This window comes from Eucalyptus grandis, chromosome 8 (assembly GCF_016545825.1).
Source record: "Eucalyptus grandis isolate ANBG69807.140 chromosome 8, ASM1654582v1, whole genome shotgun sequence".
Taxonomy (NCBI): Eukaryota; Viridiplantae; Streptophyta; class Magnoliopsida; order Myrtales; family Myrtaceae; genus Eucalyptus; species Eucalyptus grandis.
The window spans coordinates 39,452,270-39,468,530 of record NC_052619.1 but is presented as its reverse complement, the minus strand read 5'-3'; positions in this window follow the sequence as shown (position 1 = coordinate 39,468,530).

Below are 16,261 nucleotides of genomic sequence, written 5' to 3'. Positions count from 1 at the left end.
ATGCTGAACTTTAGGATATCACTCGAAACTTGATTCCGTATTGTACTTCTTTTAAACAATTGATTTTGATATGATGTATTGTTTTTGGTTGCTTGATGTGTTTGATTGTTTCTTTTATTTGTACGCACCTAGTTATAGGTTTTCTTAGATTAGATTTAGATTAGAACCTCGAAGGTGTAAGGCGTGAAGATGGTGAAGGTCGATGTCCATTCCGACTATTGTCATGTACTTTTGTTTTCCCGACATATGTCTCGGGTTTTATGCATTGTATAAAGCCCGACGAGTTGCGGGTTTCCTTTCTTTCTCGTTTGTTTTCTCTTTTATATTTTTTAGGACCTTTTTAGATAGGTTTAACGCTTTTCTTGATTGTTTACTTCATGTTTTGTAATTTCAATTTCATTGGTTGTTTTCCTTTTTATTTTTTAGGAATAGAATAGAATGAAAGTAATCCACCACGCATGATCACTTAGTATAGAATTGATGATCCCGAAAATATAAAAAGAAACGCATAAACATATTAGGAAAAACACAACATACTATTTAGGTACTGAAATGGCGTTAATAGAAATATTAGCGTAACCCAAGTCCTCGAACCTAGATATTTGGTTATGTAGGAATTGAGGGAACACTCCTGACCCTCGATTGGGTTTCTAGTCGACCCCCAAAGTTGAGGCTAGTGGCGACTCCCGTCTATTTTTAGGTTGTCATAAATAAGTAGATCTTATAAATAAATCAGTTGTCACGCGGGGTATGAGTTTCGATGAAACTCACTATGGTTTAGCATACTCGATGTGGGGGTAGCCCAAAGGATGAAGTGATGCCATCCTAATGGGTGGAGCGTACTATCGAGAGGGCTACCATGGTAAAAGTACCCTTAAATTCGATATCCACATTCAACTCCTTTTTTTTAGGTGTGTCGCTTATGTGGGTATGGATCGCGACATTCCCGCCGTCACGCGGGTACGAGCTTGGGAGAGCTTGCGATCTCGTAGAGGGAACTCATGAGAGGCTTGATCCAAAAGGCGAGGTGATGACGTTGTTTGGAATGCAAGCCGTGAGGGAACTTTTGTGATCAAGTACCCCTAAACCCGACCTTTCCCATCCTTGGATACCATTTCGAGGGGGCGGCGAGATCGGGTCGCGACACATGGTGATCGATTGTAAGCAAATTCAGCATGTGCAAGCTTTAAATCCCAATCTTTTAACAATTTACTCACCATACCATGAAGAAGAGTGGTTAGAGTACGATCTTACACAATGGTCTTTCGTACTCCATGAATGCGAATAATCTCTCAGAAATATAATTCAGCAATATGAGATGCATCATTGGTCTTGTGACATGGCACTAAATGAGCCATTTTAGAGAACCGATCGACGACCACCGTGATAGCATCTTTTCCTCTTTGAGTTCTTGGTAGAGCCACAATGAAATTCATGCTAACATCTTCCCAGGACTGCAATGGTACTAGAAGTGGAGTATACAAACCTTCATGGAAATGACATTTTGATCTTTGACAAGTTGCACACCTTGAGCTGATAGAATGCACATCTCCACTCATTTGTGGCCAATAGAAATGCTCATTCGTGAAAAGAACTCTTCGGCACACATAATTGATTTCCTTTAAAATGAAACCCATCTTGCAAAATTATATACCTTGAACTCCCCGCTTGTAATTGTTGATGATGCATGAGAACTCTGCATCTTTAGAATAAAGTTCTTTCATTGATTGAAATCCGAGAATCCTAGAGTGAAGAACAGCAACTATAGAATATCATCTCGATAGAGCATCCACTACAACGTTTGTGTGCCCAAGTTTATATTTTGGCCACTAATAAACTTAAGCGCCGCATGCTCAAAATGAAGGACAAATTGCTTTGTCCTCAAATAATGACTCCAGTGATCAAGAGCTTGGATAATAGCATAGAACTCTTTGTCATAAGTTGAATAATTACTCTTGGAATTGGATAACTTCTCGCTGAAATATACCGAAGGTTTTTGTGCTCCCACCAGAACAGCACCAATACCAACTCCGCTTGCATCACACTCAACTTCAAATACTTTATTACAATCGGGAAGTGCAAGAATAGAGGACTCACAAAGTTTTTGCTTGATAACCTCAAAGGCATTTTGATCAGCCTTTGTCCATTGAAAAGCACCATTCTTCATGCATTTAGTTATAGGAGCCATGACGGTACTAAATTTTTTCATAAAACCTCGATAGCAAGAAAGAAGTCCATGAAAACTTCTTATATCATAAATGGACATGGGAACCGACAAAGTTTTCATAGCGTCCACCCTAGTTTGATCAATAGAGATTCCATCTTTGGAAACCACATAACCAAGAAACAGAATGCTCGGAGAGAAGAACTCACATTTCTCCATTTTAGCATACAGTTTTTGGTCTCTCAAGACATTGTGGACCTGTTTTAAATGAGAGATATGTTCCTCCTCGTTCTTGCTATAAACAAGAATATCGTCGAAATAAACAACAACAAATCGACCAATAAAGGAACGAAGAACCTCATTCATAAGTCTCATGAAGGTGCTTGAAGCATTGGATAACCTGAATGGCATAACCAACCACTCATAAAGGCCTCCCTTGGTCTTGAAAGTTGTCTTCCATTCATCACATTCTCGCATTCTAATTTGATGATAACCACTCCGCAAATCTGTCTTTGAAAACACGGAAGAACCATATAATTTGTCAAACATATCATCAAATCTAGGTATAGGGTACCTATACTTAATGCTAATGTTGTGGATGGCCTAGCTATCATCACACAATCGGTATGTACCATCCTTCTTAGGTACAACTAGAGCTGGAATAGAATAGGGACACATGCTTTCTCGGATGTATCCTTTGACGATAAGTTCATCAAGTTGTCTTTGCAACTCCTTTGTTTCCTCTAGATTGCATCGATAAGCTGGCTTGTTTGGTAGTGGACCACCGGGGATCAAATCAATTTGATGCTCAATACCTCTTATGGGAGGTAATCCATGTGGCAAATCCTTTGGGAACACATCTGCAAATTCTTTCAACACGCAATGCATTTTTTGATGTATGGGTTGCTCTATCTACCTCTTTTTCTCGACCACAAGCAAAGCAAATACATTCTTTTGTTTGCTAATGGCTCTCTCAACCCTTGTGTCACTCAATAACATATTTTCCTTACAAGTCTTTCCATCCCTAGGTTGATTATTATGTATTGAAGACGAGAATTCAAGGGTAAAAGAGTAATATTTTTTTTCTTCCTTATGAAAAGAGTATGTGTTTTTCCGACCATCATGCATAGCCTTTATATCAAATTGCCTCAGTCTACCCAATAATAAGTGGTATGCCTCCATAGGAATCATATCACATACAACCATATCTTGATAGTTCTTCCCAATCAAAAATGATATAAGAATGCGTTTATTTACCTTGAGTTCTTTGACTTGATTGAGCCATTGGAGTTTGTATCGTTGAGGATAATTCGTTGTTGGAAACTTCAGCTTGTCGACAAGAGTTGTCGAAGCAACATTGGTGAAATATATTCTCCATTTGCTCTTTATTAGGAGAAACTTCAACAAGCAATGCTCTTTGGATGATCAACAGCTCGGCATCGTCGGCTTTCTCCACAACTGCTTCTCAATCAAATTCTGAAATATTTTGGTCTTGATTGCCCTCAAGCTCTTGAAGCGCTGAATTGATCTCCGCAATTTCCGAAAGGGCCATAACTCTCCAATTTGGACGATTTGTTTGTAAATGCCCAAAACCATGGCACTTAAAGCATTTCCTTGCATCGCCTTCAAACTTCTTTTCGACGTCTTTTGAAGGCTTTGCGATTTTTCACTTCCCTTTGTCTTTTGTTACCGTACTCTCACCCTTGCTTGAGGAAGCACCTTAAAATAGGATGTCGCCTTTGTTCAGGTTCTGGTGGAAAACCTCTTGCTCTTCAATTGTTTTTCGACTTTTATGACTAACTTCATACATATTCAAAGGACCAATAGGGTTGAAGTTCAACCATCTCAGCAATTTCTCGATTCATGCCGCCAAGGAAACGAGCAATGATTTGCTCAGGAACTTCTGGAACATCACTCGTTGTCTTTGGGAATACAGTTTGAGGAAGAGATCTTCCTTATAGTTGTCGGGCAAGAACTTTTTCTTATCACCTTCTTGAGTTTTTCCGAAGACTTGATTCGGCGTTTTACTTCCCTTCCTCATTGATGCTTTAGATTCTCCAACCATGGAGAAGCATGTTTGGTCAGCTTTAGGATAGCAACCTTACATTTCTTCTCATCCAAATTCGTTCGGATGAGAAGATATTCGTTCGGTTGAAGTCAAATATTTGTTCAGTTGTGTGTAGCCAACCACAAAGTCATCAGTATTGAGATTACCGTCAAACTCAGTGACCTCCACTTTAATGTCTCTCTCATCCTCCTTATGCTTCCCTCTTCATCTTCGTCTTCAAATTTGAGAATCATAATCACTAAACTGCAGAATCCTTCGGTTGTCTCCAGTTAACTCGGAATCGCCATCAGAATTTGGACGAGATTTAGAATCGCCACGCCAATGCCGCTCATTGAGACGCCTTGTTGGTTGTCCTTGTCTCGACAAATTCTCTAGAAGATTGAGGACTCGCTCCATTTGTTCTTGAAGATATTGGATTGCACAATCTTGCCTTTCGTTGTGCGCTTGCTCCAAAGTCAAGCCTCTTCGAACTTGATCATGCATAAGGAATTTGTAAGAGAAGAAAGAAAGGAATCACTCAAATGAGTTGAACATTGAGCTCTCATGCCAATCTTTTGATGCGTGATGGGGTGAGTGATTCACTAACGGAATAAGCAAAGATAGAATGATCTTCTCCCAAGGTATAAAGGCCACGCCACCAACCGAGGATAAAGGGCTTCTTGGCCCACCAGCAAGGAGTGATCTACGCTCCAAGGATAAAGAGACCAAAAGGAGTTATCCACTCTCTGAAGGAGTTCACTCAAGAAGAGAAAATCTCTCCATTTTTCTTTATCAAATTCGTATCTCCCCTACATTGGATAGTTTATACTATTTATAGGAGGATTTTGGCGTTAGGTAGGCGTTAGGAAATATTAAAAACATACTTTAATGATCTAGGAACTTATACCTTAGACTCTTGAGCTACATAAAAATAAAACACCTATGAACTTAAAAAAGCCTTTTAGTAACACGGGAGCTAAATGCCTTCAAGACTCGGCCTTCCGCATTCTTGACCCTTTAGCTTTCCGTATTCTTGAACCGTATTATTGAACCTTTGGCTTTCCATATTCTTGAACCGCATTCGTGAACCTTTTAGCCTTCCCAAAATTCGTTTTCCTCCCATGACCACAAAATAATCCCCCTCAAAACTTCATCAATTGGTCATACAAGACATCTAAAATGGCCTTCCATTGATAGTTATTTATATCCCATAAAGTACCGATAAGTAATTAACATTCTTTTTTGGCTTGGATAAGCATCGATGATTCTGAGTTGGTCGATGAAGCTATGTTGGATGCTCCCGCCTCACATAGGGACCAATGAAAAATGTGATAGACCTCCAAACTCGCGGATTCGCCGAAATCCAAGGGTATCAGAAAAAAGGACATCCAGGTTAAGTAAAGAAGTGTGGCGACCCTAATGGATCAGGGGCTGTTGGGGGGTGTCACACAAGCCGTGTGCCACCATCCTTTGGTGGTTGCCCTTGCCATGGGCTGCCAAGTACTGTCAAGCCACCACCGTGCCCTCACTAAGAGCCATCGCCACCATCAACCCTTGTCGTCACTTGTCGTAGCCCAGATTCAAGTGTGAGTGGCTTTCAAATCATTTGGGACTTAGTAATAGTCTAATAAAACTAATGGTAACTAATTTAAGTGATAAGTGGATCAAAATGATAGGTTATCATGGTATGGGATAAGTAGTAGTGATAGACTATCAAATATGTGCTAAATAGTGATTATAGGTGATCATGATAGGTGATAAGTAGTGGTGATCACCAGAAGTGATAGTTAGACGCGATAATCTATCATGATAGGTTATACTTAAATGCAATAAGCTATCAGAATAGGCTATAATGTATTGTGATAAGCTATCATTATAAGTTACCATTGGATGCGATATACTATCTTAATTGTGATAAGTGCCAATTATGTTGTATGTATTCTTGGCATTCTATAAAGATGGCATGTGCATAGTAAATCCCTAATTTTAAATGGGTATGTATTCTTGGCATTCTATAATTATAAGTAACGAGTGCTTATGAAAGGCTACTTTGAAAGATAAATTGTTAAAATATTTAAAGTGAATTATGATGTGAAACATTATGAGATTGATGCATAATTGCTTTGGCAAATGATTAAGTGGGAAGGAAGAGCTTCAAGAGGATGATTCAGAGTTCTTACAGAGCACAACCATGAAGTACGTGATTTTTGCTATCGTATGAAGTATGAGTATCATACACTCTTGCTTTGGCTAATCAGAAAGACAAGAAATGGGCTTAAGTGGTGATTTGCTTGTGCAACCACATAGTGGATTTTCTACTTGTATTATTATGAGGGATGATGTCGATGGATTTTGAATTCTCCCATGTCGTTCGCGGATGAATTTTAGAATGAAACTCTTTAATTGGAATGCCGTCTTCGGGTGACGTCAAGATGCTACCATGACTGATGGGGTAGGCGATGCCAAGTTAAGCCAAAAGGCCATTATCGTGAGTGTCAGTCGTGGCTGAGAGCAATCATAATAACCTAGGATCATGCGATGCACTGTGCATGGAATTATTATTATCAATGTCTAGATTATTGAATTGTGATTGTCGTATACTTAATGGAATGGCACACCCACATATAAATTATTTATGCTATAATTGGATACGTGGTAGAGTGGTTCGTGTTGACCGACCTAATTCTAATTAATGGAATGGCACATCCACTGTGATGCACTTTGCTATCAATGTGTAGGGCGACTCTAAGGTGAATTACCTCCCGACACGAGGATTAGGGAGCTTACTAAATTTTATCTCACTATTGTTATTTAAATGTTTTTAGGCCCTAAGCATGTCTCAACCATTTCACCATGTCCGATTCAGGATTCATGTGGGCCAAAGTTTCGAGATGACTCGATATCCAATTATGGGGATAGACATTCGTTGTGAGCGGTACATGACCACTATATGGGTAGACGAGGGGTCACCGAACCTAATACCCCATCACTTTATAGCTTGGTATATTTGGGTTGGGGAAGACCTATACGGCCCTCTCTGAGGCTTCGATGGACCCCCATGTGCAAGACCTGGCATCCCATAGATCTAAATGTCCATGACAAAGCTATAACTAATCGAGAGACCAACCCTAATCAGGACCCTAGCCTAGACCCTAAGTCATGGTATCTAGAGCCAATAGGATATTAGGGAATGATGGGTGGGTGACTTTTTGAGGTCACCTTCATAGTAGCAGAGGAGCTAGGCCAACCCAACCCCTTGTGAATGTGGATGATGAAACCCATCGTGTGGGCATGCATCTCTGTGGTCTAGTCTTTTTTATGTAAAAAATAGTCTGTAGTAGCTAGTGTAATGTATATATGAAAGTGTGGTTGTTATATATATGAGTTTCTTATGTTATTCTTGTTTTCGATGGTTGGGTGGTTTTAATTCTACTTTCACCTACACATAATTGAAAGATAAAATGAATAGATCGACAACAGCTCTTGGGACATTGCAATCAAATGACCTAAGGTATCAAGGGTTGTCGCACGTTCGAGGGTTAGTGCGTAACACATAGTCTTTGAGAAATTATATCTAGCGTTATTGTCTCACGTTCAACTCGTTTTGAGAAAACAAACACTTTAGGCTTTGATTAAGGGTGTGCATGGTCCAGGCAGGCGATTCCAAAAAATTGGAACTAGGAACCGCCCGCTAGTTGCATGGTGGATCCACCCGGGAACCGGACCGCCGGTCCGGTCTAGTTCCCACGTGGATCCATAGAACCGGTTTAACCTCCACGCCTTCCCCTTTTCGCCTTCAACTGGTTGCGACCCTTGCTCCACTTTCGTCTCGGCCACCACCACCATCTTGGCCACTGCCTTCGTCGTCTCCCACTGCTACCTCGAGACCGACAATGAGGAGGAGAATGGGGATGATGAGCTATTCTGAGACCTAGACAATGGGGACGATGAGCATAGGAAAAAGGGCCTGGCATTCTTCTCCTTGTGAGCCGGAAAGCTTTGAATTGGAGCTGCATTTGAAAGTTTCCCGACAAAGAACGGAAAAAAACAATGCAAACGAGGAAAAAAGAGAGCTTCCAAAACTTACCAGCAAGAGAGAGAATGGAGAGAGAAGTAAGAAGAAGAAGGAAAGAAGAAGACACTCCATAATGCCGGTGGTGGTTCTTTAGAGGAGAAACAGAGCAAGCAAAGAAGCTAGGAGAGGAGGCGCAAATGCCTCTCCTCTGCTCTCTTCTTCTCGCCTGCAACTGCGCACCCCCTTGGATCCCCACTTCACTCATTGAAAGCACATTGCAATGTACCCCCACATTGAATTTTTTTAATATTAAAAATTTATATATTATTATAATATAACCAATCCGATCCGAGTGGGCAGGTGGGCAAAATTGCCCATGGAACCTGGAACCGAACCAGTACCCACCGGTTCCCATGAATTGGAATCGGGAATCGGACCGATTCTCTTAAGAACCACCGGTTGCGGGCGGTTCCAGTCCGATTCCAGGTGGTCCGGGTGGATCCCAGTTCTTTTGCACACCCCGAGCTTTGATTGTCAGCGTAGGTTGTAACTTTTCTCCATACAAGAAGTGCGCCCAAATCTTCAAAGCGAAGATGATTGCTGCTAATTCCAAGCCATGTGTCGGATAGTTCTACCTGTGAGGCCTCAATTGCCTAGACACATAGGCTACCAGTCGTCCATGCTACATCAAGACATAGCCTAGTCCTTTATATGAAGCAATCAACTTGTGCTTGAGCTCTTAAAAACTTTTCTCACACTTTACTTCTTTCTTTATTAGTTGCGTTAAGGGCATAGCTCTTCTGGATAATCTTTCCACAAATCGTCGATGATAGCCAAGTCAATCCCAAGAAACTCCGAACATCAATCACAATCATTGGTCTTGACCAATTCATGACTGCCTCAATCTTTGCTGGGTCTATGGAAATTCCTTTGCCAAATATCACGTGCCCAAGAAAATCTACCCAATTGAGTCAGAACTTGCATTTACAAAACTTTGCATAAGGTCCATGTTCTTGGAGGTTCAACCATAACATTCTTAAAAGTTGTTCGTGTTCCTTTGGGCTCTTTGAATACACCAGTATATCATCGATGATAATTATGTCAAACTAATCCAAGTATGCCTTGAACACTCGCTCCAGTAAGTCCATAAAAGCACCTAGGGCATTGGTTAACCTAAACGGAATCACTATAAACTCGTAGTGACCATATCGCATTCGAAATGTGAATAAACGTAGAAGACCATTTGAATTTGGTGTAGGAGACGTATTTCTAAAGGTATCCCCGATGATGGGTATATCGCAATTCAAAATGAAGGGCAAGTTCAGCCCTAGGTTCGTCGGACCTTTCAAAATCCTCAAAAGGATAGAGGATGTAGCCTATCGATTGGCATTGCCCCCATAAATTTCGAATCTACATCATGTCTTCCATGTGTCGATACTAAGGAAGTATCAGCCCAATCTTGCTCATGTACTCAATCATGAGATTTTTGGAGTACATGAAAAAGTGACATATGTGGAGGAGCCGATACAAATACTAGATCAGGAAGAACAAGTCCTCCAAACGAAGGTGATCCCGCTAGTTAAAGTCTTGTGGTGACACCACGATGTGGAAGAGGCCACATGGGAAAGCGAAAAGGAAATGAGGCAAAAGTACCCATATCTTTTCCAAGAGGCGCTCAATTTCATGGACGAAATTCTCTAAGTAGGGGAGAATTGTGATATCCAGATTTCGCCGAACCTCGAGTATGTAACAGTCCATGACATGTCAACAATTTCGTTGTCAGACTACGTCGTTAACACCACTTACGGCCCCTGTTTCGTCACCACCCTCACCGTACCAAGACGTCACGTTTCGTCATATTCTTGCGACGTACTCTTATCATCATGCCTTCTCCGCATCACGGCAATTCAATTGCCGTTCAGCCTATCACCTCACTTAAATTTTCTTCATGCAAAGCCACACGTGAGACCAACATGTACTCGCATTCGTATTTTACTAAGCGAGCCTGCCATGCATATGTGGAATTGGCGAAGAAAAGTGGCGAAAACTTTCCTCATTTTCCCTCACGTCCAACATGGACCGTTGGACACCATAAGTTCATGCTTGCGCTTTTCTCTTTTGGACTGGTCAGCAAATGGGAGAAGTCAACCAGAATGTGTCAACTATTGGGCATGAGATGAACCATGCGACAGCCATGGATTCTGAAGAAATGGTTGACCGGAACGTGTCAACCTCAAGGAGGACTCCTGCTGGCCATGCGGAGAGGTGACCGCTCGCTCGCTTTGGGCGTGACACGCACGCCAGCTGTGCCTCCCTCCTAGTGCCAGCGACCAGAGAATTTCAGGACATCTTCATTTGTTGACTATTAGAGTCAATTAAAGAAGAGGCCAAGCCGAACTTACGAACCATAAGCACAAAATCATCTCTTGTTTTCTGTCAACATTTGGCTTCTGCTTCAATTCTCAGCAATATCTCCAGCAAATTTCCAAACCAAAACCCCCGTCTTGGCCATGCTTCACTGCCAGCCACCGACTGCCGTGTGCCAGCCCCTCGCCACCAGCCGCGCCTCCGTTCAGTCGCTTCGCTTGCCTCAGCCCACTGCCGATTAGGACGCCTCAGCTCGCTGACCCTCAGCTGCACCACTTGCTGTCCGTCACTTCATCGACGCCGCGCTTCACCACAGCCACACCCGCCGCTCATGTTTCAAGGAATCGAGGCAAGTGGCGATCCCGTTATTCCATATTGCGTGAGAATGTCCTACTCGCATGTCCGATTCAGGTTCGAATGGAGTTTGAGTCCAAATAGGGCAAGTTACTCAGAATTACGATTGTTTAATTGACGATCGGGATTGAATCGGATGAAGGCCGTGCATAGGTAGTCGGGTGTGCGGTGACCCTTACCGTTTGCATGGTAGTTAAGTTAAATGATGACTATCAGATAGATGAGGCGAACCTAGCACCAATCGATTTCTATAGGCGGTCCGATCCAAGTATGTTGCTGTTCAAGCTTGGAATAATGTGACGTTTAGGCGATACAAGTGTAAACGGACCTGTGCTAGGCAATTTGAGTTGAAGGCAAAATTGAATTGCCTTGTGATGCGTGTGACGACCATCGGCACAATCGACACTAGTTTGGATGTGGATCCGTGACTTTAAATGGTAGTAGGATGGATCGTACCCGTTTCTTAGAGTCGAGTCATTGATGGTTAGCTTGGCTTTCTTGTTGTTGTGTTTGAGATTAAAGTTAATTGACCAAGTGTTGAAATGTTATGGCTATCTGACGTCTTTTGGCTTAGGGTTCGAGTTAGACATGCATGATTGCTTTTATAAAACCTGTTAGATGCTGCGTCTTGGTTGAATTGATATTGATGCCATCAAGCCCTTGTGACGACGATGCCCCGGGTGTCAAGTCGCTACAAGGGTCGTGAAACGATGCCTGTGGATGCCTTGGGACAATGATGAGCCTTAAAGGTGCCCTGAGTGTTAGGATGCCTAGAAGTGTGATGTAACATGTACTAGATGCCTAGGGACAATGATAAGACCCAAAGGTCCTCGTGATGCCAAGTGGGATGCGAGATGCCTGGAGGGATGCAAACACGGGTCCCTTTGGAAGATGGCGGCAGTTGGAATTAAAGTCGAATCGATTACTAAATTGTTCTGACTATTTATTTACCCTCTCACTGTCTCATTTATGTTGTTCTTTCAGAGTTTTGGTATCCTAAGTCGTTTTGTTTTATATATAATGCATGTTTAGAATGTTGTAGGTTGAGTAATGGTAGACTCATGTAATATAGTCGGGCAAGCTTCCATATGCTGAGTAGTCGTAGTCACTCCTTGTGGGACTATCATATTTCGGAGACGTAGCCATGCCACTTCAGCCCACGTCTCCCGGCATGTTCTACAGTATTCCCATAGACCTTACATGTGACCAGATGGAGCATGCAGACCTTGACTTTCCGTGCATCACATTTATCTAGATCACGGTGATCCTCATCTTGGACACAGGCCTCACCACTGACCTCGTACATAGTATGCTCGAGTCAATGTGCGTACGGTGGGTCGCTGCCGTTGTCGGATGAGGACGACGGTGGCTCGAGTGGGGTTGAGTAGGTGGAGGACCGGGAGGGAGATGGTAGCATTTTTGGACGCTAGAACATGATCAGAATACAACGGTGTAGATAGACCGTCGAACAATCGGACAAATTTTGGTTTAGCCAGAATTGGAATCATTTGGCCTATATGTACCAACTGGTGTTGTCTGAAAATTATAAATAAATAAAGTGCCTAGTTTATATATCGTGCGCATCATTTTAAATTAAGATAGAGTTAGATACCGCTTCTGCAATGAAACAAGCGCAAGGAGTAGGAAAAAGGGAGTGGCAAACCCTAAAGGTTGAGGGTTGTCAGTTAACCCTCACAAGGAGTGGTATCAGAGCTTCGGTCTTACTAGAGTCATAAGGTGTATTTGTGGAAAAAAGAGGTTATGATGATTGCACACGATAAGACACTAGGTGTACGTAGTTGATTTGAATTGAATAATGGGTGATTGATTTCACTCGTAAAATATCCGTAACAATTGTGAGTTACTTATGCATGCTAACATGTATGTTACTTATATGATCTAAGTAATGTGTGAATGTTACTTTTCTTTTTAGTCGATTAGTGACATAGGGTAACTAAGGCCCTGTTTGTTTGTGTTCTTATTTTCTGGTCGTCAACGCAATTTATGTTTTTATTCCGAGGAACAAAAAAATAACACAAACGCATTTGTTTGCATTTTTGTTCAAAACCTATTTTTTGTTCCAGGGAACAAATTTGGAACAGAAACAACAAACAATAAAAACTTGTTTCTTGTTTTCGGAACACTTTCGAGAAACAATTTTTCTCTTATTTTTTTCTTTTCTTTATTTTTTTCTTCTTTTCTTCTTCTTTTTTCTTTGGCCGGTCGTCGACCTCGGCCATGGCCAGCGACCGGCCGTCGAGGGCTGGCAACCTTGCCAGAGCGTCACCAGCCCCTCGCGCTGTCGGCGAGCCTCGTCGTGGTTCGCAAGGTCGCCAACCCTCATCAGCCGATCGCCAACTGATGCGGCAGCATCCAACATAGTCCTATCAACCAACTCAAAACCATTGATGCTTATCCAAGCAAATAAAGAAGTTGGGCATCATATGCTTCGATGGATCATTTTGAATGAATAATGTTAATTACTTATCGATATTTTGTGGTATATCGATAACTATTAATGGGAGGCCATTTTAGATGTCTTGTATGACCAATTGATGAAGTTTCAGGAGGATTATTTTCTAGTCAAGGGAGGAGCTCGAATTGCGGTTCAAGAATATGGAAAGCCAAAGGTTCAAGAACAAGGAAAGCTAACGGTTCGAGAATGTGGAAGGCCGACGATTAAAAGCATTTAGTTCCCGTGTTAATAATCATTTTTTATTAAGTTCCTAGCTGTTTTTATTTTTATGTAGCTCAAGAGTCGAACATTTAATTCCTAGGTCATTAAAGTTTGTTTTTAATATTTCCTAAGGCTAAAATCCTCCTATAAGTAGGGGAAACTATCCAATGTAGGGGAGATACGAATTTCATGAATGAAAATGGTGAGATTTCCTCTGCTTGAGTGAACTCCTTTGGAGAGTGGATAACTCCTTTCGGTTTCTTTATCCTTGGAGCGTAGATCACTCCTTGGTGGTGAGCCAAGAAGCCCTTTATCCTTGGCTGGTGGAATCTTTAGGCCTTGGTGGTGAGCTTCTCCTATCCCGAAGTGCTTTATCCTTGGCTGGTGGAAGCTTTAGGCCTTGGTGGTGAACTTTGTAGATCTCGATCCTCATCCTCGGTTGGTGGCGCTGCCTTTATACCTTGGAAGGAGATTGCTTTTATCTTTTCTTATTCCTTTTTGTGTGTTTATCATATACACTACTCCATACACTTAACCACAAAAATCCCCTTATAAAAATTTCCGTTCTTGAATCACTCACCCCATCATGCATCAGAAATGCTGAATAGGACTCGTTGAGATGAGTAAGAATCTTGTGAATTTTTCTCATACTTCGATTTCCTTATACTATCTCAACATGCTCTCAAGTTCCTTGCAGGCATTCTTCGACCGCCTCGAGTTCATTCCATAGGGCAAAGAGGTGGTTGAAGTAAGCAGTAACCAAAAGGTTTCCTTACTTCAACTCCATTAACGCTTTGGTGATTGTGAAGAGTTTGGCTTGGTTGAAGTGCCCATACATCTCTTGGATGTTGTCCCAAAACCGCTTGGTGTCTTTAGTTGGTGGGAGTCTAGCCACAATGTCAAAGGCAAGATAGTTGTCAATCCAAGTACGTACTAACTAGTTACATCTTCGTTAGTGTCTCCGGTTGCGTTAATCGACCAAGAAGGGGGATGGCTCCATCAAGGAAGCCGTCCTTGTCTTTGGTTACGAACGCCCGCTAGAAATCCCTAGCACAGTTTGTCTAATTATATAGTCTAGTGAGATAGAGGTTGACAAGGCGAAGTTTCGATCCGTCAACCAATGAAGTATAGAGGCAGCTGCCACCACCAACAAGGAAGGCATATGGCATGAATCCAGGCTAGTAAACCAGGTAGGGATTCGTCCCTTGACTCAGTATGGATCTAGGTCTATGACTCCGGTTCAGCTAACTCGAATAACCAGTCAGGTCGCTCTCATCCAATGTAGGAACTAGCTGATCTCTATCGACCTAATTTTCGAGGCCCGAAAAACTTGTTTCTTCATATGGGTGCTAAGCCCATGCCTAAACTAGCCCATTGCTCCACTAGGCTTGAACAGGGCACCAGTGCACTACTGAAATGCGGGAGGCTAATGAATGGGCTTAGGGATTTGGCTCAAAGTAGGAAGTTGCCCTTGGACATGTGGTAGTTCCTCTTTGGGCAGGATGGCGACATATGACGACAACAAGGTTTGATTCTAGGGAGTCTCCTCTATTAAAGAAGTCTTGGGGTGTGTTTGTTTCATGGAAAACGTAATGTTTTTGGAAAATATTTTTTAGGAAACTATTTTCCAGGAAAACGGTTAGTTTTCATTTGTTTGGTGATACGTGACTGAAAATATTTTATGGTGTTTGGATTGCATTTGAAAAATGATTGAAGATGTAGAAGATGTCGACGAAGAGGAAGAGGAGGGTTGGAGGAGGTGGCGGTGACGAAAAGGAGGGGGCGGTGACGGTGACGAAAGGAGGGGGCGAAGGAGAAGGAGAGAGGGAGGAGGAGTTAGGGTTTACGTTCATAGGCAAAGAAAGAAAAGATAAAACAAGAAAAAAAAAAAGAAGAAAGAAAAGAAAAGATATAATAATAACAAATTCAAAATTTTTAATTAGAAATTCTTTTTAATAATAAATTTTTCATCAAGCAAGGACCTTATAACATTTTGGAAAACGTTTTTGGTTCTTTCAAAAGGAAAATCGTTTTCCTGAATTTAAGTTTTGGAAGGAAAATATTTTCCGTTGACTAGGAAAACATTTTCCGTTAACTCATTTTCCTAAATGCACCAAACGTTGGAAAATGAGGAAAACGTTTTCCTGGAAATTGTTTTTCGCAAAACAAACACACCCTTGGTGTTCTTATATTTTGCCATGGTAAAAAAAAATTGAATTCATGATCGCTTTGCTGGTTTGTTTTGCAGGATTAAGGACTGCAACAACACCTCAGACAAATATGAAGGCAATTATGGATTTTGCGGAAGCTAGGTCAAGATAAAGGGCTGCTCTAATACCATAACAAAAAGTAAGGAGTGGAGAGGGAGAATATTTTGTATATTGTTTGTATTATGTAAAATTACAATGATCCACTTATAGTGTAAGAATGAAAAGAAAACAAGGAAATAATATACAAGGAATCATAATTTCCTATTCACTAAATCAATTACAAATCCATTGAATCAATTAGAATTAGTGCCATAGTCAGGATCTTCAATTATATCTTCAACATTAACCTTCACTCACTTAAGCATTGGTGTACCTTCTATAAAATAAAATAAAATAAAAATAAATGTGAGAGACTTCTTTGTGTTAG